Genomic DNA, 1,509 nt, shown 5'->3' on the forward strand with positions numbered 1-1,509 from the left:
GCGCACAACCGGTGTGACGTGGAAGTGACGGGACACGTTCGTAAACCCATCGCGAACCGAGTACGACGCCCTACCAAGTGCGCCCGCAACCCTGTACAGGGTCACATCTTCACAAGGCTGGCAAGCGGCATTCCGCTGCGCGCGTGCGTCGTCCGAGCAGTTGCGTGATAAACGACCGTGTCGAAAGCCCAAACACCGCCGAGGCCAGTCGCCGCCGCCGCAAGGGCAGCCACGCAGCCTGGCGAGAGGCATCGTCTCGTGTAGCGTCGCCCCCGCCCCAACTGGAGTGGCCCAGTTTTTTGAACGGGACGGGAACTGCGAAGCACTTAGACCGACGGCGGACTACGACGAGAACGCCTTAAGCTTCGCCAACGTTTCGCCAACTCGTGCGGGAGACTTTTTCCGCTTCGCGGCAAGTCGTCGCGCCGTGCTCTCCGCATCAACCGCGTACGCAGCGAACCGCAAACGTCGGGCGCAGCCTCCTCACCTCCCTGCGCTTTGCGCGCGAACGTTCCCTGTTCGCGCGGCAAAGCCTGGAGGAGGCACGGCCCCGCAGCGTGTTCGAGCGCCCGGTCTACGGGACACCCTGCTTACTTCGAGGGCAACAAGCGCAACGCAAGGCTGCGATCTCGCGCACTTTGCGCACGGCTGGAGAAGCTTTGCTGGCCGGCTTTCGCTCCTCGTGTTTACCGTGCGTTAAAGTTGCGCGTCCGTGGCTCTCGCAGCTCTTGCGCGCCCGGTCGCAGAGAGGAGTACGCAACCTCGACCGCACTTTCCCTGCAGGCTTCCTTCCGACTCGAAGTCCTGCGGCGGTCTCAACGAGGTGCCACATCCTCAATGCAGTCGGTCGCCCCCGTTTCGGTTGGGCTCTGGCACGACGGTCGCCACCGTCTCGCCCTTGAGTGGCCGCTGTTGGCGCTCGCTGTGAGGTGTTCAGCGTGCTGTCCGTGTTGCCGACGCGGTCAAAACGAGTCGACGGCTCACGTTCCCTTGTGCGCCGAAGGCTCTCTTGATATGTGATCCGACCCTCAGACAGACGAAGCCAAGGGAAGACCCAAGGCCGCAATGTGCGTTCAAAGAATCAGTGCTCAGTGTGTCCTGCAATTCACACCAAGTCTCGCAGCTGGCTGCGTTCTTCATCGACCCGAGAACCGAGTGATCCACCGCTTAGAGTCGTGAAAAAGTGTTTGTTCAATTCCGTACAGTCAAAACCAAACGTTTCTGGCACTCGGCCAAACAGTGGCCAAGAAGGGCGCTTTTCAGCGCACGCTTGGACTCCAAAACTCTGCCGCGCCTTTTTCGGCTGCCGCAAATCGAGCAAACGGTGTGTTTCGGACGGCGTTTCGCTTCCGCTACTTGCGAGTGCTTTCGTGGTCCACCCCTCTATAAATACTCGGGAGGCGTCGAAGCCGGTTCTCCAAGCCGGACCCGTAGGTATCGTTGTGTGCTCGCTCTCATTGGCCCGCCTAACCAGAAAATGCCTGCGGTACACCCATTTGGATAAGAGTG

At 60.8% G+C, this 1,509-nt stretch overlaps 1 non-coding gene across 1 annotated transcript; it reads right to left on the bottom strand.

Annotated features, from left to right (window-relative positions):
- Window positions 1-1,022: 1,022 nt before the first annotated feature.
- Window positions 1,023-1,175, bottom strand: LOC142793765 (5.8S ribosomal RNA). Its single transcript, XR_012891803.1, has one exon. It is a non-coding gene; the product is annotated as a 5.8S ribosomal RNA (ribosomal RNA).
- Window positions 1,176-1,509: the final 334 nt, after the last annotated feature.

This window comes from Rhipicephalus microplus, unplaced genomic scaffold, assembly GCF_043290135.1.
Source record: "Rhipicephalus microplus isolate Deutch F79 unplaced genomic scaffold, USDA_Rmic scaffold_329, whole genome shotgun sequence".
NCBI lineage: Eukaryota > Metazoa > Arthropoda > Arachnida > Ixodida > Ixodidae > Rhipicephalus > Rhipicephalus microplus.